Source organism: Oryctolagus cuniculus, chromosome 10, assembly GCF_964237555.1.
Source record: "Oryctolagus cuniculus chromosome 10, mOryCun1.1, whole genome shotgun sequence".
Taxonomy (NCBI): Eukaryota; Metazoa; Chordata; class Mammalia; order Lagomorpha; family Leporidae; genus Oryctolagus; species Oryctolagus cuniculus.
Genome location: NC_091441.1, coordinates 32,947,782 through 32,974,174, shown reverse-complemented (window position 1 = coordinate 32,974,174; position 26,393 = coordinate 32,947,782). Strand labels below are relative to the sequence as shown.

The following is a 26,393-nucleotide window of genomic DNA, read 5'->3' as shown; positions in this document are numbered from 1 at the left end:
TCCAAAGATGTTCTAGCTGATACACTCTCAAGTGTATGCTGTCTCAGGAGGATTCTGCTTCCGAGGCTGCAGCAATGTATAACAAGAATCAGAGACTTTCAGAGTCTACAGCTGGCTCTGAGAGTCAGCTTTTATAGCAGAGAAGTGGCTGAGGGACATGGGACAAGGAAAAGGAAATGAAGAGCTATTACTTCGTGACTCTATTCCTCTAGACCTATACCCAGTAACCCACTCCTCACAGTCAAAGAAACACAGTATGAGGGAGTTTACACTGCAGGCCTCTACCATCTCTGGATAGATTAGTGTATGAGTTTGGGATAGAAGACCTCTCTCCTGCTCATGTTGTTTCCCTAGAAGGAAAACATTCTAGGAGCTAGTGCTGTGGCATAGCAGGTTAAGCTCCACCTGCAGAGCCCATATTCCATATGCATTCCGGTTCAAGACCCAGCTTCTCTACTTCTAATACATCTCCCTGCTTATGGCCTGGGAAATCAGTGGAAGATGGCCGAAGTGCTTGGGTCCCTGCACCCACATGGGAGGCCTGGAAGAAACTCCTGGCTCCTAGCTTTGGAATGACCCAGCTCCAGCCAGCACAGCCATTTGGGGAGTGAACCAGCAGATGGAAGACTTCTCTCTCTCTCTCTCTCTCTCTCTCTCTGCCTCTGCCTCTCTATCTTTGTAACTCCAACTTTCAAATAAATAAAGAAATCTTTAAAAAAAAGTTATACCCTTGCCTGACAGGGCTCATTAGAGATGTCTACTTGTGTAAACACAATTTAGTTAGTAAAGTAGGAAGTGGAATAGAAAAATCCATCTACACCAGGGTGGGGGTGGAGATGGTGCTAGGGTTCCCTTTTCTTATTTCTATCTCTTTCTTTCCACCACTGGATTCATTTGGAGAGAGTACAGGAAAATAAAGAGCCCCACAGCCCCACAGCAGAAAAGAAGAATATAGTAGATAAATTGACCCAGGAACTTGAACTTCAGTTCATACATAGGACCCTTGCCTGTTTAGGAGGTTGAGCTCTATATCCATCTACAGCAACCCATGGCTGCTGCAGACACAACTGAGTGCAGGGCACTGAGCCTGAGCTCTAGCCTAGAGGACCAGGCCTGCCTCACAGAAACAAGGGGCAACCAGAAATGGCCCTCAGTGTTGGGGGAAGGGACGCAAATTGGAAACTTGATCTCTGGCTCCCCTCCACTGTCCAGAGTGGGAACAGCCCATCCTGGAACACTAGATTCCTCCACTCCTCTCCTGGATTTTCTCTTTACTGACTCCAAACATAAGGCATGTCATTTATACAGTTTGGTATAACTTTTCATTATCCACATACAAATTGGCTCCAGTTTTACTTCTTGGAGCTCTCAGCATTACTGCCAGCTACTCCACAACCCTTGGAATTCAGATTCCCCAGAGATTTTTGAGAAGTGTCAGGACTTTTCCCTTTCAGGATTTCCTCTGTGCTCAACATCAGCTTCTCCATATAACTTGCATATGCATTGTATCAACCCATAGAATTCAGCTTCCCGTTTCAACTTTGCCCAAACCAATCCACTTTCATAAAAAACAAAAATGGGCAATGTGGCCCTAATGGAGCTACTTACTGTAAGGATAACAAAATGGGAAAGATGTGCTAACACAATGGTGGAAATTAATGCATTAATTTGATATTTATATTTTTATCATTTAAACTTAGTAATTTATATCTACCAAAGTCTCTTTCAAACTGAGCTGTATCCAATGCATCACAAATCTCCCCTTTCTGCTTGTGTTTGGCTGCCTTACTGATTATTTTCTCCTGAGCCTCCACAATGTTATTTTTCATTATACAGAATAATTCATCTCTTCCAAATCTCTACTTCAACCTGCATTTCCAAATCCAGATACATGTAGAGCTTGTGTGATGCCTTCTATTATGAGAGTTGGAGTTTTAAAAAGTGATGTTTTCGTTATTTTTAAATTACACCTGTAGTTGCATCCTGTAAAGAGTTTCCTGATTTTTACCTTGTGTTACCTAAGTTTATTCCAAAATTTCTATTGGCCTTTCACTGACCATCAAAAAAAAAAAATAAATGTGCTTTTAACACACACACACACACACACACATGAATTAAATATACATATATACACATACTTTGTCATAGACAGATAAAATTTATTTTCCCATATTCAGCATATATGTAACAGTAATGCTGACATCTTCATTATTAAAATTATAAAAAGGGGCTGGTGTTGTATCATGACATGTTGTGTTCACTGTTGTTCAGCTGCTCAACTTCCAACCCAGCTACTTGCCAATATGCTTGAGAAAAGAAGCAGATGGCCCAGGTGTTTGGATCTCGGAGGTGTTTGGGTATCTACCATTCATGTAGGAGATCCACATGAAGCTCTTGGCTCCTGGCTTCAGATTGGTCTAGCCCAGGCCACTGAGGTCATCTGAGGAGTGAATTGGTGGATAAAAGACTTCTTTCTCTCTTTCTTTTTCTCTCATTGTCTTTCAGATAAATATTTTTAAAAATTGTAAATAATGGGAATCAAGTACCAGATATTTTTTCTTTGATTTCCTCAAGTTTTTTCTGCCTTGAATGAGTCAGCCTTGTCAGAGGACAAAACAAAACCAGTTTGTGAAGGAAAAATAATTCATGCAGCTGTATGGAACTACCTAAAAAGGAAGAGTCAGGGAAGAAAATTAGCCCATCAGAGAGAAAAACAATGACACCTATCTCTCTACTCACCTTACAAAGGTGGGGGGGGGGGAAATACAGCAGGCTCCATTTTGGACATAATGTAACAGCTGTGCCAGCTCAGGGCTGTGCCCACCCTTAACCAAGCAAAAAAGCCTGATTCTGGTGGAGAGATATAACAGGAGGTTAAGACCTAGTGAATGTGTGGTGCTTATGAAATGGGACTGTGAAAAAAAAAAAAAACAGAGGGTGTGTGGGAGAACTCATGGTGTGCATGGGACATCACTTTTGACACACCCTTAACCTTTAAGAATTAAAGACAGGCCGGTGCTGAGGCTCACTAGGTTAATCCTCCACCTTGCAGCACCAGCACACTGGGTTCTAGTCCTAGTCGGGGCGCTGGATTCTGTCCCGGTTGCCCCTCTTCCAGGCCAGCTCTCTGCTGTGGCCAGGGAGTGGAGGATGGCCCAAGTACTTGGGCCCTGCACCCCATGGGAGACCAGGATAAGTACCTGGCTCCTGCCATCAGATCAGTGTGGTGCGCCGGCCGCACCCCGCTGGCCGCGGCGGCCATTGGAGGGTGAACCAATGGGAAAAGGAAGACCTTTCTGTCTGTCTCTCACTGTCCACTCTGCCTGTCAAAAAGAAAAAGAACTAAAGAGAGCTCTCTGGCCACGCCCACTACAAGCCTCTAAAGATTCAATAAAAGAAGACAGTCAACTTAATCTAGAGTCATAGTACGAGAAAAGCCACTGCAATAAGGGAAAAAAAAGGAAGAAGAAACCAAATAATATCTCCACAATGCCAAACGACAAATGCAGAAACCTAGGAAACAAGAATAAGGAAGACATTATGTCAGTCCCAAATGAACATGACGCTCCAATATAAGATTACGAAGATGATGAGATAGAAGAAATGCAAGATATGGATTTCAAAAATTTGTGATAAGAACATTTAGAAGTTATCAAAAACAAATTCATGAACTATAGAAATCCATACTGGACAGGACAGAAAATCTCTATCATGAAAATGAAATCTTAAGGAGGAATCAAAATGAAATGAGGAATTTAGTAGAACATCAAATTGTGATATTGAAGGGAAATCAAAATGAAATGAAGAATTCAATAGAACAAATGACAAATGCAATTGAGAGCCTTAAAAACAAAATCAGTGAGATAGAAGAGAGAATATTGGACTTAGAAGACAGAGCCCAGGAAAGTATACAGTCAAACCAAAGAAAAGAAGAGGAAATTCAATCCTCCGACTGTGGAACCAGCACTCCAGGTTCTAGTTCCAGTCGGGGCATCAGATTCTGCCCCGGTCACTCCTCTTCCAGTCCTGCTCTCTGCTGTGGCCCGGGAGTGCAGTGGAGGATGGCCCAAGTTCTTGGGCCCTACACCCGCATGGGAGACCAGGAGAAGCACCTGGCTCCTGGCTTAGGATCAGTGCGGCACGCCAGCCACAGTGGCCACTGGGAGGTGAACCAATGGAAAAGGAAGACCTTTCTCTCTGTCTCTCTCTCTCTCACTGCCCACTCTGCCTGTCAAAAAAAAAAGGAAGAGGAAATTAGAAATCTAAAAAATATTGTTGGGAATCTATAGGATACTAGTAAAAAACCCAACATTCAAGTTCTAGGAGTTCGCAAAGACATGGAGAGAGAGAAAGGATTAGAAGGCCTTTTTAGGGAGATACTAGCAGAAAACTTCTCCGGTTTGGAGGAGGACAGAGATATCCAAGTACAGGAAGCACATAGAACTACCAATAAACACGACCAAAAAAGATCCCCATGATGACACATTGTAATCAAACTCACCACAGTGAAGCATAAAGGAAAGATTCTAAAATGTGCAAGAGAGAAATGTAAGATCATTCTCAGAGGATCTCTAATAAGACTCACAGCAGACTTTTCATCAGAAACCCTACAGGCTAGGAGGGAATGGCGAGATATAGCCCCAGTACTAAGAGAAAAAAACTGCCAGCCCAGAATATTATATCCTGAAAAGCTCTCATTTATGAATGAAGGTGAAATAATGACCTTTCATAGCAAACACAAATTGAAAGAATTTGTTACCACTTGTCCAGCCCTGCAAAAATGTTTAAAGATGTGTTGCACAAAGAAATACAGAAACATAGCCATCAATATGAAAGAAAGTAAAGGAATAAAATATCTCAGTAAAAGATCACAGGAAGTTGAAAGCATATATTAGAAATATCTTTGGGAAAATGGCAGGGCAAAGTCAATACTTATCAATAGTCACATTGAACGTTAATGGACTCAACTCTACAGTTAAAAGACATAGACTGGATGAATGGATTAAAAAACGAAACCCATCTATTTGCTGCTTACAAGAAATACATCTTATCAACAAAGATACATGCAGACTGAAAGTGAGAGGCTGGAAAAAGATATTCCAGGCCAATGGAAACCAAAAAGGAGCTGGCAGACTCATCTTAATATCAGACAAATAAACTTTAACACAAAAACATTAAGAGAGACAAAGAGGGGCACTACATAATAATTAAGCAATCAATTCAACAGGAACATGTAACTATTATAAATGTATACGCACCTAATTACAAGGCACTGGGTTATTTAAAAGATATGTTAAGGATGGAGGCTGAACAACATGCTCCTGAATGAACACTGGGTCATAGAAGAAATCAAAAACTTTCTGGAAGGAAATGAGGATAACAACACAACATATCAAAACGTATGGATACGGCAAAAGCAGTATTGAGAGGAAAGTTTATAGCAATAGGTGCCTATATCAAGAAATTGGAAAGGTATCAAATAAAGGAGCTTTCAGCACATCTCAAGGATCTAGAAAAACTGCAGCAAACCAGACCCAAATCTAGTAGGAGAAGAGAAATAATTAAAATCAGAGAAGAAATCAACAGGAATCCAAAAAAAGATTGCAAAAAATCAGCGATGCCAAGAGCTGGTTTTTTTTTTTAAACTTTTATTTAATGAATATAAATTTCCAAAGTACAGAATATGGATTACAATGGCTTCCCCCCCATAACGTCCTTCCTACCCGCAACCCTCCCCTTTCCCACTCCCTCTCCCCTTCCATTCACTTCAAGATTCATTTTTGATTCTCTTTATATACAGAAGATCAGTTTAGCATACATTAAGTAAAGATTTCAACAGTTTGCTCCCACACAGAAACATAAAGTGAACAATACTGTTTGAGTACTAGTTATAGCATTAAATCTCAATGTACAGCACACTAAGGACAAAGATCCTACATGAGGAGTAAGTGCACAATGACTCCTGTTGTTGACATAACAAATTGACACTCTTGTTTATGGCATCAGTAATCACCCTAGGCTCTTGTCATGAGCTGCCAAGGCTATGGAAGCCCCCTGAGTTCACTGACTCTGATCATATATAGATAAGGCCATGGTCAAAGTGGAAGTTCTCACCTCCCTTCAGAGAAAGGTACCTCCTTCTTTGATGACCTGTTCTTTCCACTGGAATCTCACTCGCAGAGATCTTTCATTTAGGTATTTTATTTTTCCCCAGAGTGTCTTGGCTTTCCATGCCTGAAATACTCTCATGGGCTTTTCAGCCAGATCCACATGCCTTAAGGGCTGATTCTGAGGCCAGAGTGCTGTTTAGGACATCTGCCATTCTATTGTTCTGCTGTGTATCTCACATCCCATGTTGGATCATTCTCTCCGTTTTTTATTCTATCAGCTAGTATTTGCAGACACTAGTCTTGTTTATGTGATCCCTTTGACTCTTAGTCCTATCATTATGATCAATTGTGAACAGAAATTGATCACTTGGACTAGTGAGATGGCATTGGTACATGCCACCTTGATGGGATTGAATTGGAATCCCCTGGTATGTTTCTAACTCTACCGTTAGAGGTAAGTCAGCTTGAGCATGTCCCGAATTTGAAAAAATAAAGAAAATAGAAACCACATTGGCCCAACTAACTAAAAAAAGAAGAGAAATGACCCAAATCAATAAAATCAGAAATGAAAAAGGAGACATAACAACAGACACCACAGAAATAAAAAGAATCATAAGAAATTATCACGAAGAATTGTAGGTCAGCAAACAGGAAAATCTATCAGAAATGGATAGATTCCTGGACACATGCAATCTACCTAAGTTGAACCATAAAGACACAGAAAAACTAAACAGACGCATAACTGAGACAGAAATTGAAACAGTAATAAAGGCCCTCCCAACAAAGAAAAGCCCAGGACCAGATGGATTCACTGCTGAATTCTACCAGACATTTAAGGAAGAAATAATTCCATTAACTCTCAAACTATTCAGAACAATCGAAAAAGATGGAATCCTCTCAAATTCTTTCTATGACACCAGCATCACCTTAATCCCTAAGCCAGAGAAAGATGCAGCACTGAAAGAGAATTACAGACCAATATCCCTGATGAACATAGATGCAAAAATCCTCAATAAAATTCTGGCCAATACAATACAACAACACATCAGAAAGATCATCCACCCAGACCCCTAGTGGGATTTATCCCTGGGATGCAGAGATGGTTCAACATTCGCAAATCAATCAATGTGATACACCACATTAACAGACTGCAGAAGAAAAACTATATGATTATCTCAATAGATGCAGAGAAAGCATTCGATAAAATTCAACACCCTTTCATGATGAAAACTCTAAGCAAATTGGGTATAGAAGGAACATTCCTCAATACAATCAAAGCAATTTATGAAAAAAACCACGGCCAGCATCCTATTCAATGGGGAAAAGTTGGAAGCATTTCCACTGAGATCTGGTACCAGACAGGGATGCCCACTCTCACCACTGCTATGCACTATAGTTCTGGAAGTTCTAGCCAGAGTTATTAGGCAAGAAAAAGAAATTAAAGGGATACAAATTGGGAAGGAAGAAGTCAAACTATCCCTCTTTGCAGATGATATGATTCTTTATTTAGAGGATCCAAAGAACTCTACTAAGAGACTATTGGAACTCATAGAAGAGTTTGGAAAAGTAGCAGGATACAAAATCAATGCACAAAAATCAACAGCCTTTGTATACACAAGCAATGCCATGGCTGAGAAAGAACTGCTAAGATCAATCCCATTCACAATACCTACAAAACAATCAAATACCTTGGAATAAACTTAACCAAGGACGTTCAAGATCTCTATGATGAGAATTACAAAATCTAAAAGAAAGAAGTGGAAGAGGATACCAAGAAATGGAAAAATCTTCCATGCTCATGGATTGTAAGATTCAATATCACCAAAATGTCCATTCTACCAAAAGTAATTTATAGATTCAATGCAATACCAAATAAAACACAAAAACATTCTTCTCGGATCAGGAAAAAATGATGCTGAAATTCATATGGAGACACAGGAGACCTCAAATTGATAAAGCAATCCTGTACAATAGAAGCAAAGCCAGAGGCATCACAACACCAGATTTCAGGACATACTTCAGGGCAGTTATAATAAAAACAGCAGGTACTGGGACAGAAACAAATGGATAGACCAACGGAAGAGAGTAGAAACACCAGAAATCAATCCAAACATCTATAACCAATTTATATTTTATCAAGGATCTAAAACTAATTCCTGGAGCAAGGACAGTCCATTAAAAAAATGGTGCTGGAAAAACTGGATTTCCACGTGCCGAAGCATTAAGAAGACCCCTACCTTACACCTTACACAAAAATGCACTCAACATGGATTAAAGACCTAAATCTACAACCCGACACCGTCAAATTATTAGAGAACATTGGAGAAACCCTGCAAGATAGGCATAGGCAAAGACTTCTTGGAAAAGATTCTGGAGGCGCAGGCAGTCAAAGCCAAAATTAACTATTGGGATTGCAGCAAATTGAGAAGTTTCTGTACTGCAAAAGAAACAATCAGGAAAGTGAAGAGGCAACTAACATAATGGAAAAAAATATTTGCAACTATGCAACAGATAAAGGGTTAATAACCAGAATCTACAAAGAAATCAAGAAACTCCACAATATCAAAACAAACAAACCACGTAAGAGATGGGCCAAGGACCTCAATAGACATTTTTCAAAAGAGGAAATCCAAATGGGCAACAGACACATGAAAAAATGTTCCGAATCTCTAACAATCAGGAAAATGCAAATCAAAACCAAAATGAAGTTTCACCTCACCCCGGTGAGAATGGCTCACATATGGAAATCTACCAACAACAGATGCTGGAGAGGATATGGGGGAAAAGGGACACTAACCCACTGCTGGTGAGAATACAAACTGGTAAAGCCACTATGGAAGTCAGTCTGGAGATTCCTCAGAAATTTGAATATATCCCTCCCATAAAACCCAGCCATCACACTTCTTGTTATTTACCCAAAGGAAATTAAATTGGCAAATAAAAAAGCTGTCTGCACCGCAATGTTTGTTGCAGCTCAATTCACAATAGCTGGAATCAACGTAAATACCCTCAAGTGTGGATTGGCTAAAGAAATTATGTGATATGTACTCAATAGAATACTATACAGCAGTAAAAATCAATGAAATTCTGTCATTTGCAACCAAATGGAGCAATCTGGAAAACATCATGCTGAATGAATTAAGCCAGTCCCAAAGGGACAAATATCATATGTTCTCCCTGATCAGTGACAACTAACCAAGCACCTAAAAGGAACCACTTGAAGTGAAATGGAGACTATGAGAAATGGTGACTTGATCAGCCCTTGTCCTGACTGTTGAAGAACAATTTACTACTTTATTCCTTTTAGTATTTTTTGTGCTACTTAATACTATTGGTTAAACTCTTTAATTAACACACAATTGTTTTTAGGTGTTTAAATCTAACTGAAAAGTGATCTCTGCTAAATACAAGAGTGGGAATAAGAGATGGAGTAGATGTACAGTTCAGCACATGCTCAATCGGAATTTCCCATCATGGTAGACTTAGAAACATGCCAGGGGATTCCAATTCAATCCCATCAAGGTGGCATGTACCAATGCCATCTCACTAGTCAAAGTGATCAGTTTCAGTTCACAATTGATCATACTGACAGGTCTAAGAGTCAAAGGGATCACACAAACAAGACTAGTGTCTGCTAATAGTAGCTGATAGAATAAAAAAGGAGAGAACCATCCAACATGGGAAGCAGGATACACAGCAGACTCATAGAATGGTGGATGTCCTAAACAGCACTCTGGCCTCAGAATCTGCCCTTAAGGCATTCAGATCTGGCTAAAAATCCCATGAGAGTATTTCAGGCATGGAAAGTCAAGACACTCTGGCAAAAAAAAAAAAAAATGACCTAAATGAAAGATCTCTGTGAGTGAGATCCCAGTGAAAAGAATGGACCATCAAGGAAGGAGGTACCTTTCTCTGAAGGGAGGAGAGAACTTCCACTCTGACTATGGCCTTGTCTAAATAATCGGAGTTGGTGAACTCAAAAGGCTTCCATAGCCTTGGAAACTCATGACAAGAGCCTCGGGTGACTACTGAGGCCATAAACAAGAGTGTCAATGGTTAAATTAACAACAGGAGTCACTGTGCACTTACTCCCCATGTAGGATCTCTGTCCTTAATGTGTTGTACTATGTGAATTAATGGTATAATTAGTACTCAAACAGTACTTTACGCTTTGTGTTTCTGTGTGGGTGCGAACTGTTGAAATCTTTACTTAGCATACACTAAATTGATCTTCTGTATATAAAGATAATTGAAAATGAATCTTTATGTGAATGGGGTGGGAGAGGGAGCAGGAGATAGGATGGTTGTGGGTGGGAGGGAGGTTATGGGGGGGGAAGCCACTGTAATCCTGTAGCTGTACTTTGGAAATTAATATTTATTAAATAAATGTTAAAAAAAAAATTCTGTAAGCTAAAGGACCCTTCAAGAAGCAGCACTACATCTCCTCCTGTCCGGGGTGGCTACTTCTCTTCTGTAAACTTTGTATCTTCTTTCCTATTTATGTGCTGTTTCTTCCTATTTATTCATGCGCCATCTATAGAAAAACTGCATTGATCTTCTATTTTGTTCCTTTCATAAAATAAGTATCAACAATTCAAAGATTTAAATACCAAGAAAAAAAGATCTTAAAATCAAAGTTGATAAGTTTTTATAATAGCTCAAAATACATCAACTTACTGATTGGGGAGCTGGCATTGGCGTGAAGTGGGTTAAAGTCACTACTTGCAATGCTGGCAACACATATCAGAGTGCCAATTTGAATCCTAGCTGGAACAGTTTTGATCCACCTTCCTACTCTGCACCTGGGAAGACACTGGATGATGGCACAAGTAAGTACTTGGGCCCCTGCCACTCATGTGGAATACTCAGAATTACTTGCTTCAACCTCGTCTAGCTATGGCTGTTGCAGTCATTTGTAGAGTGAATCAGTAGATGGAGACATTCTCTCTCTCTCTCTCTCTCTCTCTCTCTCTCTCTCTCTCTTTCTCTCTCTCTCTCTCTTCTCCTCTCTCTCATCTTTCAAATAAATAAATCTTTAAAAAATATTTAATTTCAAAAATATTTAAAAGATTTAAATGAGGCACAGGCATTTGACACAGTGTTTAAGATACTGCTTTGGATGACTGCATCCCATATCCTAGATTGTCGCTCCCCCTCTTCGTGGAGGAACAACACAGGACCCTGCGCTGTTCTTTTGTCTGCTCGGCCCTCCCCGCGTTTGCTGCTGGTTCTTCCCGGGTTGGCTACCGTCCCTTCCACCTCCGTGGAAGGGCGGTTCCCCCTAGCCACTTTCCCCACTTCCGCGGGGGAGCGGCACACCGCCGGCTGGCTCTCTTGGGGGCTGCACAGGTGTTCCTTCAGATAGATGTTCCTGGTGCATGTTGTCTCTCTCCTCCTTTATAGTCCTCTTCCACCAATCCCAACTCTGCTACCCACACGCTGAGTACGCTGCTCTCCTCCAATCAGGAGCAGGTCCTGCTGTTTATTGGTTGAACTGGAGGCAGCTGTGTAGAAGCTGTTTCCTCCTCTCCCAGCGCCATATTGTGGGAGAGCAGATGCATAGAATAAGTCTTAATTCCAGTAACTTAGTCTAGTCCGAGTTGCTCCCAGTTGCTCCCCACACTAGATCTTTGTTCAAGTCCTAGCACCTGTGCTTCCCATTCAACTTCCTGCCAATGTACTCTCTGGGAGGCAACAAGTGTTGGCTCAAGTAATTTAAGCTCTGCTATTCATATAGGGGAACCACACTGAATCCTAGGCTCTTGGTTTCAACCTGGCACAACTCTGGTTGTTGCAGGCAGGTGGGGAGTGAATCAGTGAAGGGAAGCTCACTCTCAATCCTGAGCTCAAACAATTGCTGTGTGATAGTGCAAATCAGTATATTATACATTTATTTCAAGAAAAATCACTAAAAGAACAATAGTTTAGCTCACACAAGTACAAAGTCATTGAAATTCACTGTCAAAATAATCTGACACAAAATACATCTAAATATTTCTTGCAAAATATCTGCTGATGAATAATACAGTGAATATTCAGGCTTTCAGCACCTTATTTTTTTATGAGAAACTTTTTTAAATTTTTCAACTCTGCCTTTTCCTGCTTTACGCATATTTCTATTACCATCCATTGTAAAACATCTTAGCAGATTCCTCTTCATGCTTTACTGAATTACTGCTTTCTTGAGTTCTTTAGAAATAGACTTGCTTGTAAATGCCCCATACAGATGATTCATAGCAATCAATTCTCCAGTCACCTCAAACTTGGCATTTCTCAAACAAATGAATAGTTTTAGAGACATCTGTTCAACTCTTCAAGAACAAAAAAAAAAAAATTTTAAAAATAACGTAAAAACACTCCATTATTTTTGTCTTGTTTTTGACTATTGATGTTGCCCTAAATGTCTTAAACACTTTCAGTGACTGAGTTCAACAAAATGAAAATTACTTATGTTTATTTTTTCTGGATATGTTTCTGTGGCTGTTGTAATTTACATGATTTCATGATCTCAGCATCGGTAAATAGTTTTTTCCTGCCTAGGTAACAGATGAGACACTTGAATTTACTTTGGTTCCATTTTTCATTGTTGTGAATAAATTTTTCTGTGATGAGATATTTTATTTTAAAATTTTCTTGTTTTTCTGGCCATTCATTTCCTGTGAGCTATGAATGTTGTGATGGGTGCTTATTCTGGTAATGTCAATATATATTGCATCCTTGTAGTGCTATTGCATAACAAATATAACATTTTGCATTTAATTTAAAAGAACTAAATAATATCCATTGCACACTTTTACCATCAGAGCTACTGTCATGCCCTTTGTAATACTTTTTTTTTTTTTCATGTTTCTAGTTGCAGGTCCAATGAAGTTGATTTAGGCAGAAAGAAGTTTACTACCGAGTACTAAATGAACTTACAAACTTGTAAGCGCTGAGGGATGAGGGAGTAGCTAAAAATAGACTAGAAATTGAGTATTCCAGGAGCAGCTCCCAAGTTTATTTCTATCTCTGTCATGTTCAAAGGCTGCAGGAGTAGGAAGTTGAAGAAACAGCTAACAAACTTTAAGAGAACCACCAAATTGGAAAACCATTACCAAATCATGAAGTCACCACTGATCCCACTGGCTCATAGGCCAGGCCCACGAAATTATTTCTCATACCCTGCCCTCTGCCCAAGTTGCTCTGTTCCAAATTTCAATCTCAATCTTATTGGGAGAACCCAAATCATATCTAAAATTCTGAAAGAAATTCACAAGGAATCTGGCAAATGTTTGTCTTTAGTGCCCCAGTTATTTAGGAGAGAGTTATATTGCATACTGAGAGAGCCATTCCACAATTTCACACATCCTTCTCTTGCACAATTTTCAAAATATGTCTATTCCCTCCTAAATATTATAGTAAAGTAAACTCAACTATGTGGTACACAATAGAGAGGTAAATATTGATCATTGATCCTATCTCCCTTGCAAAAAACCTAAAGAGGATCATTTGCAAAAATGACTCCTAAAAATAAAAATCAAGATTCAATTGTACTTTCTTATTTAGAAAGATAGCTAGCTAAATTAACAAAAGTTGGACATATAAGGAAAAATATTGTTTCTCATCTAAATCAAATAAGACAAATTATTACTTTTTTTTTTTTTGACAGGCAAAGTTAGACAGTGAGAGAGAGAGACAGAAAGAAAGGTCTTCCTTCCATTGGTTCACCCCCAAAATTGCCACTACGGCTGGCACGCGGGCTGTGCCGATCTGAAGCCAGGAGCCAGGTGCTTCCTCCTGGTCTCCCATGCGGGTGTAGGGCCCAAGCACTTGGGCCATCCTCCACTGCCCTCCTGGGCCACAGCAGAGAGCTGGACTGGAAGAGGAACAACTGGGACAGAATCCGGCACCCCAACCGGGACTAGAACCCGGAGTACTGGTGCCGCAGGTGGAAGATTAGCCAAGTGAGCTGTGGCACCGGCGACAAATTATTACTTTTATGGGCTGTAGCCACTCATTTGAGTTAAGTTTCCCTGTTACGAGAAAATGTGGCAACTATGAGATGGAGATGAAAAGACGTTATGAAAAATTCTTAACCATTTGCACTCTCAGATCTTCTTACCAGGATTCCTTGAAATCCTTTACATCAAAAGAATTAGGCAGAAAAACATGTATTATGTACTAGATGTATTGCCAAGGATTTGTATTTATCCTATGGCTTATAATCAAGGATAGATATATTATTGATATCAATATCATATTATGTTACATTCATTATATTAAGAATTATATTAAATGTAAGTGGAACAAATATTATAAATATATCACAGGTTCATAATAAATTTAACTATTAAATTATTATTGATTTTGGTAAGCATTTATGCTAAACATGAGTAAACTAGGGGAATTGAAATTATTTTTCTCAGTACACACATTTTTTTAAGCTATAGAGTCTAACTTTTACTTGTACAGCCTTTTCTTTAAAAGAGTATTGAGTCTGTGATTACAAAGAAAATTGAAATTATGTTATTGTGAAGAAATTAAAAGAAAAGAAGGAGGATGGGGGAAGGGAGGGAGGAAGGGGAGAAAAGTATCCTTATATTCTTAGAATTGTATCTATGAAATTGATGAAATCTGTTCAGTATATATTAATAAAAACAAAGAAAATCTAGAAGGCAGAATGTTATAGAGTCATAATTTTTAAAAATATTTTAATTTTTTGGGGGCCAGCGCCATGGCTCACTTGGCTAATCGTCTGCCTATGGCACCGGCATCCCATTTGGGCGCCAGGTTCTGATTCCAGTTGCTCCTTTTCCAGTCCAGCTCTCTGCTGTGGCCTGGGAGGGCAGTGGAGGATGGCCCAAGTGCTTGGGCCCCTGCACCCACATGGGAGACCAGGAAGAAGCACCTGGCTCCTGGCTTCGGATCTGCGCAGCACCGGCCGTAGCGGCCATTTGGGAGTGAACCAACAGAAGGAAGACCTTTCTGTCTCTCTCTCGCTCAGTCTATAACTCTACCTGTCAAATAAAAAAATAATAATTTTAATTTTTATGAAATTAATAAATACACATAATTTTAAATTAATAATATTAAAGGATATCATGAAAAAACACCTCATGCTTCACATACCCCACATCCTAGTCTGACTCCACATTAGCGACTCTTTTTCACCTGATTATGCTTCTTCTTTTATTTTTTTTTTTACTTTTCTATATCAAGTAATGTGCGAACATTTCTACTTCTTGATTTATTAACATTACATATCATTGAACACCTCTTGTGTAGAAATAAATTACTTTGATGAGCAGTTAAAATTCTCTGTTTCTCATACTTCATCTTTCTGATAGAGTCAGGTTATAATTTCAAACCAATATTTTTCATTACTGCTGAATCATATAACATATTACAATTGCATGTCTGTCCTCGTCAACATTTGGTTTCAACATTTGCTTCTTTTTTATAATGTTTCATTTACTATGTATCACCATTTTTCCTAAATATTGAGAAATCTTGAAAAAGTAAAAAATAATTGATCAGTAATAAATACTAACATTCTACCATATTTGCTTTACTTTTGTGTGTACATATGTTTATAGATTGAGTCATCTGAAAGAAATTACAGAAATTGACAATTCACCACTTGAATATTTGAGTGTGATTTTGTAAATTAAGAGCAATGTTCCACATATTGTTGCAATAGCAGTGTCATACTTAAAGAATTCTAGAATTTCTGACTGATCTAATAATTTGTCCATATTAAAATTTCACCAGTTATTCCCAAAATGTGATTTATTTTCCTTTTTAACCCACGACACAATCATTTTCATTTATCAAGACAACAGGTCAGTTAAATATAGAGTTCCACATTTTAGTTATCTGTTTCCTCATAATATTGCTAACTTTACTACAAATCATCTGTATTTTCTTAAAATTGAATTTATCTAGAGGCTTGATTAAATCAATGTTGAGCATTATTTGAGGGAGATATTTACAAGTGATGGAAACAACAAACTGCATCAGATCAGGATACATGTATAGAATTAATAATTAATTGCAATACTGTCTGATTTTTGTTAAGAGAAAATCACCAGTTCTCTTCATCCTAATTCTCTTCATCCTAAAAGTATCATTTTTGCTTGCAACTAATAAATAATTGGTGATATGCTACCTTGACATCTTGCAGATTTCTTGCTTTCCACAATCATACTTCTAATCATTTTGTCATCCATTGATGAGTCCTGCCTGAATCAATTATTCCTTTGGAGTTTTCTACAAGGTGATTTTGTAATTCTATTATTTAGCTACAATTTCATCTCCTTTAGCAACTCTCATGGTCTGAATATTTGAGCTGCTTGCCAAAGTTCACATGTTGAAATCCTAATACCCAATGTGAATATTTGGAAATGGAGCATTCAGAAGGTAATTGGGGTTACATGAGTTCATGAGAGTGGAGGGCTTCATTGATGGGATCAGTGCCCTTATAAGAAGAGTCACCAGAGAACTTGGGGTTTCTCTCTCTCTCTCTCTCTCTCTCTTTTTCTCCCTGAACAAAGAAGAGATAAGGTGTGTAAACACAAAGAAGTTTGCTATACCTCATCAGACACCTTCACCAGAAACAAATCACTTAGTCACCCTGATCTTAGATTTCCAGCCTCCATGCCATAAGAAAATAAATGAATGTGATTTATTACACAGACTAGATATTGGTAGCAGCCTAAGCAGTCTAATACAGCAACTAAAGATGAATTTCTATTTCTAAGTTAGATAAATATTTAATTCTCTTTAAAAATATTCTTTCTCCTAGTACTACTATGCCCCATCTCCCTATTCTTCTTCTCAGAAAGAGTTCCTGGAGGACACAGATTGCAGTGCAGCAGGTTAAGCTGCTGCTTGGGACACCAGAGTTTCATACCCGAGTGTCTGGGTTGAGATTCCACCACTCCACTTCCAGTTCAGCTTCCTGCCAATTACATCCTGGGGGGCAGCACATGATGACTCAAATGCTTAGGTCCCTGCCACCAATATGGGTGAACTGGATGGATTTTCTGGCTCCTGGCATTTTTTAAAAAAAAAGTTCTTGTAACTACTGCCTCAATGAGAACAAAAGCTGTTTTTTTTTTTTTTCCTTAATAACCTCTCTCTCCTATCTCTATCTGTTACTAAATAAATCAATTATATATTCAGTGTTGTACAGTCAATTATAGGCAGTTTTTTGTATACCACTTTTTTATTTTCAAATCTGTCCACACCAGCCAATGAGAACCCTACAAACCATCTTCTCATTCCTTCTGAAATACCCACTGTAGATTCTTTGTGCATGTGTGCATCTTTCCTGTCTGTCACAAGAAAACATTCCAGACTTGTGTTTCCCCAACCCCAGATCTAGTATAAGTCATTTCTCCAAAGATCTATGGCCCTTTTCAAAAAAAAATCAGATGCTAAATGTTTTGGCTGTTACTACTTTATTGTCAAGGATTGTTTGAGCACCCCTCCTACTCACAAGACACCAAGAGTGCTTTCACAGTTGTGACAAAAAGAAATGTCCCCAGACCTTGCCAAATATTGCCTAGAGAGCAAAATTGCCCTCAATTGAGAATCAGCGGCCTTTATGAATGAAAGCATTGTGTGAATTCTCCTCCACATTTGATTTGTTCCTTTACTAAGATACACTGAATATGACTCCAAATCAACACAGAGAGAATCTTCATTATGATTTAAGGTCTCCCTGTACCCTGTTGTGCAGCAGAATCAGAAAGCTAATTTAAATACTGGATAGAAAATAAATTTATGTGGAGGTCATTTCATGCACATTGAAGTGTATCTTAAGGATATATTCTTAGAAGTAGAATTTCTGATTAAAAGGATAAGTATATGTGTAATTTTCTTTTGTATTGTGACAATCTCCTTCATCATATTTGTACTATTTTTCATGTCTTCTAACAATGTGAAAGAGAGTCTGTTTCATAACAACATTTCCAATGCAATTTATTTAATCAGAAGAGTAGAGAATGGGGTAGAAGGTGGATAATAGTGGTTTTGTTAATTTAATAGATGAAAAGTACTATTTCTATGTAATCCTTTGTATTTTCTTATTTAAATGAAATTAGGAGATATGTTTTTTATGTATTTAAGGACCAATGTTTCCCCATGAATTGAATGTTTAAATTTCTTAGCTGCTTTTCACCTAACAAATTTTTAGGCATTGTCATATTTACTTCAGAATGTTGTATATTTTAGGAATATTTCCTTTACCGTAACTTAGAATAATTATTGGATTTGTCATTTATTTTGACTTTCCTCCCAGTAATTTTTCCAATGAACTTTCGTATTACTTTTTTGTATTATAATTTTTCCTATATCACTTCTGAATTTTGAGTTATAGTGATAAAAGACTTTCAATACTTGAAGATTTGAAGGAATATAGTTATTATATTGCATTTATATGGTCTCACATTTCATGTATTTTATCTGAAATCCATTTGTAAGTAATTCTGGTATAGGTGAAAAATATTAAAATTTTTGAAAGCCATTTATTAAAAAGCTTGGTGGATTTCAAGATATACTACAAAGCAGCTATAATCAAAACAGCCTGGTACTGGTACAAAAACAGATGGTAGACAAATGGAACAGAATAGAAATGCGAGAAATCAACCCAAGCATCTACAACCAACTTATATTTTACCAAGGAGCTAAAACCAGTCCCTAGAGCAAGGACATTCTCTTCAACAAATGTTGCTGGGAAAGCTGGATTTTCACATGCAAAATTAGGAAGCAAAACCCCTAACTTACACCTTATACAAAAATCCACTCAAAGTGAGTTAAAGATATAAATCCACAAAACAACACCATCAAATTACTAGAGAACATTTGGGAAATCCTGCAAGACATTGGCACAGGCAAAAAGTTCTTGGAAAAGACCCCAGAGGCACACATAGTCAAAGCCAAAATTAACAAATGGGACTGCATCAAATTCAGAAGTTTCTGTACAGCAAAAAAAAAAAAAAAAAAAAAAAAAAAAAAAAAAAAAAAAAAAAACAGAAAAATGAAGAGGCAAATAACAGAATGGGAGAAATTGTTTACAAACTATGCAACTGATAAAGGATTAATAACCAGAATCTACAAAGAGATCCAGAAACTCTACAAGAAAAAAACCTAGTTAAGTGATGGGCAAAAAGCTTAAAGACATTTTTCAAAAGAAGAAATCCAAATGGCCAACAGCCATATGAAAAAATGTTCAGGATCACTAGCCATCGGGTAAATGCAAAACAAACCCACAATGAGGTTTCACCTCATCCCACTTAGAATGGCTTTCATACAGAAATCAACAAACAATAAATGCTGGTGAGGATGTGGGGAGAAAGACAACCTATTCCACTGTTGGGGGGAATGTAAACTGGAAAAGACACTATGGAAGACAGTATGGAAATATCCTAAAAATCTGATATAGACCTACCATATGACCCAGCCATATGGAATATATGGGAATATACCTAAGGGAAATGAAATCAATAAATAAAAAAGTTATCTGTACTCCCATTTATTGCAGCTCAATTCACAACAGCTAAGACATGGAATCGATCTAAATGCCCATCAACTGAAGACTGGATAAAGAAATTACAGGATATGTACACTCTGGAATACTACACAGTGGTAAAAATAAATGAAATCCGATCATTTGCAACAAAATGGATGAATATGGAAATCATACTTATTAAAGTAAGCCAGTCTCAAAGGAACAAATACCATACATTCTTCCTGATCTATGAGAACTAATAGAGCACCTAAAATGAAATCTGTAGAAGTGAAATTGTCACTTTGAGAAGGGATGACCTGAGCTGCCCTTTTCTTGAATGCCCTTTTCTTGACTGTTGTTTTTGTTTTTGTTTTGTTTTGTTTTTGCTTTTTTTTTTCCTACTATTTGAATAACTCTTTCCTTAACATAGTTAATCATATGTATATTAAGTCAACTGAGCATGTATCTCAGCAAAAAATAAGAGTGAGAATAAGAGAGAGAGGAGGGAGTTTGTAACTGTAAAGCTGTATAGTTCTGCATACATTCCTACAGACTTACTTCTAAGGGTACAGTTTAAAAACATGTATGGGACCCTAAATCCCATTAAGCTGGGTTATAAAAATGTCATCTGAAGTGTTAAAGTGATTATATTAAGTGTTAAAGTGAACATATAGATAGGATTAAGTGTTAATGTGATCATATAAATAGGATGAATTGTCTGGTAATAATAATAGAATTAAAATGGAGAGAATGTTCAAACATGGGAATCAGTCCACACAGCAGACTCATAGAATGACAATAGCTTTAAGTAACACTCTGATGTTAGAATCAGCCCTTAAGACTTCCTGATCTGGCTGGAAAGCCTGGGAAAGCATTTCAGGCATGGAAAGCCAAGACACCACAGCAAAAATTTTTCTACATGAAGAATCTCTGTGAGTGGGAACCTAGCAGAAAGAAGTGGCTATCAAAGAAGGATGTAGTCTTTAAATAGAGGAGAGAACTTCTGCTTTGCTCATGGCTTTATCTACATACTGATGTAGTTTGTGTATTCAAAAGTCTTCTATGGCCTAGGCAGCTTATTTCAAGAGCATCAGGTGATCACTGTCATCATATATAAGACTGCTAATTGTTAAATTCATAACAGGGCTGGTGCCACAGTTCACTAGGCTAATCCTCCACCTTGCGGCGCTGGCACACCGGGTTCTAGTCCCGGTCAGGGTGCCAGATCCTGTCCCAGTTGCCCCTCTTCCAGGCCAGCTCTCTGCTGTGGCCAGGGAGTGTAGTGGAGGATGGCCCGAGTGCTTGGGCCCTGCACCCCATGGGAGACCAGGAGCAGCACCTGGCTCCTGCCATCAGATCAGCGCGGTGCGCCTGCCGCAGCACACTGGCCGCAGCGGCCATTGGAGGGTGAACCAATGGCAAAGGAAGACCTTTCTCTCTGTCTCTCTCTCTCACTGTCCACTCTGCCTGTCAAAAAAAAAATTCATAACAGGGGTCATTGTGCACTAATTCCCCATGCAGGACTTCTGTCCTCAATGATTGCTATTACTAGAGTTAACTGTAAAACTAGTTCTCAAACAGTTTTTTTGTGCTGTGCTTGTGTGTGTAAATTGTGAAATCTTTATGTAGTATAGAGATGGTCTTCTGTGTACAAAGTTAATTGAAAATGAATCAATGGAGAATGGGACTGGGAAAAGGAAAGAGAGGAGGACAAGGGGTGAGCATGTGAGTGGGAAGGCGGGGAAGAATAACTATATTTCTAAAGTTGTACTTATAAAATTTGTGTTCCTTAAAAAATGAATTAACAAAAAAATAAAAAAAGCCTAGTTTTCCCTAGTGACTTGAAATGTCACCATTATCATAGACCAGATTTCCAAATATGCATGAGCTGATTTTTTCGGCATCTTATTTTGCAAAATCTAATGGATTTAACATTTCTTGTCCTGATGTCTCAGTATTTTTTATTTTCTAATTTTTTAAGATTCATTTATTGGCTTGAAAGGCAGAGAAACAGAGAGACAGAAGAGAGAGATCCATCCACTGGTTCACTTTCCAAATGTCTGCAAAAGCCAGAACTGGGCCAGGTAGAAGCCAGGAGCCAGGAACTCCTTTGGGATTTCCCATGTAGGGTGCAGGTAACCTAGTAAGGGTCATCGTACATTGCCTTCTCAAGTGCATTAGTAGGTAGCTGAATCTGAAATGAATGGTCTAGGACAAGAACTGGCACTCTGATCAGGGATGCAGGTGTCCTGCTCAGTGGCTTAACACCCTGAATCAAAATGCCTGCATAATACCAAACTATTTTAGATAGAAATACTCATTTATAGTGTATTATCATATATAATGAAGCTTAACATTGACATTACATCTATCCATATTCCTAACCTGTCTTAATTACTTATTTTTCCCATACTTATTTTTCCCACTGATATTTTTAGTAACATGGAATTTTTATATATTCAAGTCTGTGTTTTTTTCAATATATTTCTGTAAATATTTCCTCATACAGGAAACACACTTTTCATGTTTCTTGTTAAATATATACCTGGATATTTCATATTTTCAGTTCTATTATAAATAGGATAGTTCGATGCATTATACTTCATTGAAATTAATAATTTTGATAAGTGTTAAATATCACTTCAAGAAACAACACCAACCTAGATTTAGGAAAAAAAAAAAAAAAAACTCATGACTCTGTGAAATTTAAAGATCCAACAGGCCATCGCCGTGGCTCACTTGGCTAATCCTCCGCCTGCGGCGCTGGCACCCTGGGTTCTAGTCCCAGTTTGGGTGCCAGATTCTGTCCCAGTTGCTCCTCTTCTGGTCCAGCTCTCTGCTGTGACCCGGGAGGGCAGTGTTGGATGGTCCAGGTGCTTGGACCCTGCACTCACATGGGAGACAAGGAGGATGCACCTGGCTCCTGGCTTCAGATCAGCACAGCCTGCACGCTGGCCTTACCGGCCATTTGGGGGGAGGGAGGGTGAACCAACAGAAGGAAGACCTTTCTCTCTGTCTCTCTCTTTCTCACTATCTAACTCTGCCTGTGGAAAATAAAAAATCCAACCAAACTAAAATCTGGAATAAATTTTCTGTAATAAATTAGAAGAGAGTTGACATTTTTTTATTTCACAAATACGTCCTTATGGGCCATCTAGATAATATTCATTAATGATATGTGACCAGATTATTCTGAATATTGATAAAGGTACAAATTCACACAATAAAAATACTGATATGTTGGATTTATGTAGTAGTTTGAAATTGTATATTTTCCAGATAATCACTTACCTTTTTCAAATGCATAAGGGTGTTGAGTAGTTTGCACTAGTGAGGTGATTGGGAAAAAAAGGAATTTAATAACTTTGGATTGACAAAAAGTTTCATTACGAAAATAAAAATACAAGCCACAGATTAGGAGATAAAGTTTGGAAAACACATATCTCATAAAAGATTAGTACACTGATTATATAGAGAATTTCCAAATTCAATAATGAGAAAGCATATAACCCAATTAAGCAATCAAAACAAAAGAAAGAAAAACAAGCCAAATACTTGAACATACACTTTACCAAAGAAAAAATTAGACATATGGATGAGAAGCAAAATCATGAGAAATCCTGTAGAGAAACATGAAACTAAATCACAATGTTGTACAACTTGACACCTGGTTAGAATACCTATAATCAAAGGAAGTCAAAGGACCTTACCTAACTTGGAGTATCACATGCCCAGAAGTTCTACTAGCATTACTTGGTGAGCATCATTGATGATGACCACAGACAGTCTTCAGGGCTCTCTGTTGTCACTCCTCTAACTGCTACTCAACCTTAAATCTAAAACATCTCCCTCTTTCTCTTAGGGCCTGCATCTCCTGGACCTCTGTCCTTCATACTTTTAATGTTATTATTAATCACTGGACGTTCATGCATACAAGTTTCTCTCATTTGAGTTTCTCTCTCTCTCTCTCTCTTTCACTCACTCTAACCCTCCTCCTGCCTTACATCTTCCCTCCCTCCCTCTCTGTTGTTGTTGTCTAGTTCTATGTATCTAAAGAAATATTTGAGTTTTAGTTTTCAGGTTAAATTTCACACCTCCTTCAGAATGCCTGTAACAACTGGAATTTAATACTTATTGTGAAAGTATGTGATTAATATTCCCTTAGTCATTAGTGATAAAACTCTTGAGAGGGTGAAGATCAAACTTAATTTTATCCCCTCTTATATACCTAGAAGCTGGTGCAACACTGACACATTATAAGTATTCATTCTACCTTGTTGAATCATTGTCTGGATGAATGAATTAAAATATTTGAACAGAAGTAAATAATACATAAGCGATTGAAGTGTCAAAAAAAAAAAAAAAACCATGAAAATCCAGAAAAGTTGAAAGCAGAATCTTTTTTTTTTTTTTTATCTTTTATTTAATGAATATAAATTTCCAAAGTACGTCTCATGGGTTACAATGGCTTTCCCCCCCATACCGTCCCTCCCACCCACCACCCTCCCCTTTCCCACTCCCTCTCCCCTTCCATTCACATCAAGATTCATTTTCGATTATCTTAGTATACAGAAGATCAGCTTAGTATACCTTAAGTAAGGATTTCAACAGTTTGTTCCCACACAGAAACATAAAGTGAAAAATAATAGATGATTTTTTTTTAAATGATGATGAAATCAGATCAGACCTATTGTCATGTTTAATCCCAGTGAGAGTCAAGTTGGGAATTGATAGTTTCTTTTTTTTTTTTTTTTTAACAGAAGATCAGTTTAGTGTACATTAAGTAAAGATTTCAATCGTTTGCACCCCCATAGAAACACAAAGTGAAATATACTGTTTGAGTACTCGTTATAGCATTAAGCCTCAGTGTACAGCACATTAAGGACAGAGATCCTACATGAGGAGTAAGTGCACAGTGACTCCTGTTGTTGACTTTACAAATTGACACTCCTGTTTATGGCATCAGTAATCTCCCTATGCACCAGTCATGAGTTTCCAAGGCTATGGAAGCCCCTTGAGTTCTCCGACTCTTATCTTGTTTAGACAAGGTCATAGTCAAAGTGGAGGTTCTCTCCTCCCTTCAGAGAAAGGCACCTCCCTCTGAAAGCAGAATCTTTAAGGAACTGAAAAACATTCAGGCCTTGATAATATGCTTAGATGGAATGCTACTTTTAGAACTCAAGTAAAACAACACTAATTATTATTAAACTCTAAGATAATTTAAAACATATTTGAAATATACTCAAATATCAAATTAATTATTTTATCATGTGTTGTCTCTAAACTGCAAGTTTCTGGAATCATGAAATTCTGTAATGTTACATTTTGAAGAGATTTAAGAGTCTCTCCTTAATCCAGTTCACAAATTCTACAGAAGAGGAAGTTGAACTAGTTACCTACATTGAAATGACATTGAATATATTTCTTCCTACTTGTATTCCAGTGATGCTGTTTTTCTTCCCTTTTCTACAAATCTATTTTTCCTCCATTAATGCATTTCTAATTTCCTTTTTTTAAATTGCCCTTTTTTTAAACTTGGAAACCTATGTTAACCAAAACTGACCTCTTGACAATTTACACATCTTATAATTATTTTTTTGTGTGCCCTTATTTAAAATTTTAAAATATCTAGAAGCAAATGTTTTAATACACTGTTGCCTTTTAGAGTGTCAGCAAATTACTAATGGATTAATTTCTCCCCATTGTTTCAGGATTATAGTTTCCAAAGGTGGAAGATCTTCTTGTCACATATTTTCAGACATATAATCTCCAATATTCTGAATTCTGAGTAAAGTATACTTATGGCAGTCACTGTAATTATACACACACACATATACACATGCATATGTGTCCATATGTTTTTTAATCCTCAGCTAGGAAACTACTGTCTTAGAGATTCTCAAATCTTGAGAAACTCTAAAGCCAAGTTTATGAAACATACTTAGCATGATCTACAATCATAATAATACTTGTTGATGTTGATATAGAGTAATAGAATAAATGGGTTACCTAAGCTTTAAAGTTTTTTCTATTGATGCACATAATTATATGTACATACAAAATTTAGTATAAACTGGGTTGGTTGAACCAATAAAATAATATAGAATGTGAAATGTCTAAGTCCTATGTTATTCAGATTTAGAGAGCACCCTTCCTGACATTTCTTTCCACTGCTTCACAAATGCCATCATCTTTATGACTATAGCCTTTTTACTTTTCCCTACTGCTATTGCCTTCCTGCAGACTTTATAGCAGCTTTGACAATCCCCCTCTTGATTCATTTAATCCCCCTCCTTTTCTTGGCTGTCTTTTTCCTCCATCTATTTTAAGTTACAAGGGAAGACAAGAAAATCACAGCCTAAAGGCATTCAGAATTTAACGTTTTCACTCTATGGAATATATGAATCACCCACTTGCACATTCTGGGGTTTAGTTATTTGTTTCCTTTTCCAAAAGAAATTGTTTTCACAGATTGCAAAAACATGGATTTAGTTATTGACTTTTTTTTACACTCTCTCCACATCTGAAATTTTTCTTTCTCTTTGGTCATACTCAAACATGTTCACAATATGTGACCAGCAAAATAAAACATAACATGAATAATATGGTACAAAACCTTCAGTAGACAAAATCTTCAAGCTACTTCAGTTGGAGGAACACTTTCTTGGTTAATAACACCAGTGCAATTCACTCACTAGCAGGAGTTCAAAACCCCATTCCAGACCTAGTTTTGGAAAGGAGAAAGGTTGGCAACAACACTTTCCCATCTAGATTCCAGCCAGGCCCTGGAG

The 26,393-nt window shown here is 37.7% G+C and overlaps 1 long non-coding RNA gene across 1 annotated transcript; it reads right to left on the bottom strand.

Moving 5' to 3' along the window:
- Window positions 1-2,172: 2,172 nt before the first annotated feature.
- On the bottom strand, window positions 2,173-26,354 carry LOC127492291 (uncharacterized). The gene is made up of 4 exons (XR_007921469.2): window positions 26,219-26,354; window positions 22,894-22,929; window positions 12,234-12,421; window positions 2,173-2,666 (listed from the first exon to the last, which is right to left on the bottom strand). It is a non-coding gene; the product is annotated as an uncharacterized lncRNA (long non-coding RNA).
- Between the last annotated feature and the right edge of the window lie 39 nt (window positions 26,355-26,393).